General features: G+C 43.2%; 1 long non-coding RNA gene across 2 annotated transcripts in view; it reads right to left on the minus strand.

The window, feature by feature from the left end:
• LOC110264758 overlaps positions 1–767 on the minus strand; it is a 2168-nt gene extending 1401 nt beyond the window's left edge. Inside the window, exons 1-2 of one of the 2 annotated variants that reach the window (XR_002350923.1) lie at positions 613–767; positions 467–521 (exon numbers count right to left, since the gene is read on the minus strand). This is a non-coding gene — a long non-coding RNA (uncharacterized LOC110264758). Of the gene's footprint in view, positions 1–249; positions 344–466; positions 522–612 lie in introns of those variants that run through there. The other variant, XR_002350924.1, reaches the window with a different exon arrangement.

Here is a 1506-nt window from a genome sequence, read left to right on the forward strand (position 1 = left end):
TTAATCAACAAGCACCAAACCAACCATGTTCATCAACAATAACATTCAACTATAATTCTCTCCAAATTAACATAACAACATTCACCATCCAAAATTAAAAACTAATTATCCAATAAACTTCAACCAAATATATTCATCGACAAATTACTAAACATTAAACATACACTTGCATTCCAACTTATCCAATGGTCATCTAGCATAAGTTTTCACAGAACATTATATATTAAATGCAAGAAACCTAAACCATACCTTGGCCGATTTCCACGTAACGACCAAAGCTATTTATTCAAAACCAAGGCAGCCCCTCAAAACTTAACTAATCCGCTTCCTCCAAGTTCCAGTATTCACAATTCCAAGCTCCAATTATTTATTCACAACCTAATACACATTCATAACACATATATATCCAATTTAATACTCAAAGCTCAAATTCAATGAAAATAAAATAGAATTATCGTATCCTCACCTTACCCAAGCTTCACATAAGCAAGAGTGAACGTTTCTCTCAAGCTAATTGGATCCTAAAACATCAGAAATCAAAGAAATTCAACATTCCCACTTAAAATTCGAAAATTAGGGGAAAAGAGGGCTGAGAGTGATTAAACAAGTTACCAGTGAAATTGTTCTGATATAAATGTAGAGCTCGACGCGGTGGACGCGTGGTCGCAAACGGTGCGGCGATTGGAGCTCGGACGGAGAAGTTACGGGGATTGGAAGTTTACGTGAGGGTTACAGGAATGTTTCATTCTTCTTTTCCCCTGGGAAGCTTTCAGCTTCATTTACGTTGAAATGAGGGGGACGAAGGCTTGGGTTTGCTTAAAAGGGCTGGTCCGGTTGGACCGACAGACCGGTTCGGGTCCGGTTCAACCGGTTCGGTCCGTTCGGTCCAATTTTTGGACCATTTTCTTCGAAATTGGTGTCAAAATTCTCGTTTCGATGAGCTCTATCCTAATTTAATATAATATTTACGTTTCTAATCCTCCTTATTAAAAACTAATTTATTGACTAATTATCTACTAATTTAACCGGGGTTTACACTAGACACGTGCCTTGCGCACAAGCAAGTCCACGCGTACGCGTCCCTCATGCATACGCATCGTTTGCGATTTCAGCCCATCACGCGTACGCGTCCTTGACGCGCACGCGTGACCACGTAAAATCGACGTAAAAGGTGTTTGGTCAAAAAGTTATGATGGTATGGGGCTGGAACGGTGCTAGGAGCACAAGCCTCATCACGCGTACGCATCCCCGACGCGTACGCGTTGTTTTCCCATATTGACCATCCACGCGTGCGTGTCCCTGACGCGTACGCGTCATATGCATTTTTGGCTCTCGTGCGTATCAAAACAGAGAGTTGTGCGTGCGCGAGGCTGCCTTCGCGCCATTCGCACAACCGCGATCACGCGTACGCATCCCCGACACTTATGCGTCGCCTGAAAATAGCGCGATCCACGCGTACGCGTGATGCACGCATACGTGTCGCATGCGACGCACAATCTATCCACT

This window comes from Arachis ipaensis, chromosome B07 (assembly GCF_000816755.2).
Source record: "Arachis ipaensis cultivar K30076 chromosome B07, Araip1.1, whole genome shotgun sequence".
NCBI classification, from domain to species: Eukaryota; Viridiplantae; Streptophyta; class Magnoliopsida; order Fabales; family Fabaceae; genus Arachis; species Arachis ipaensis.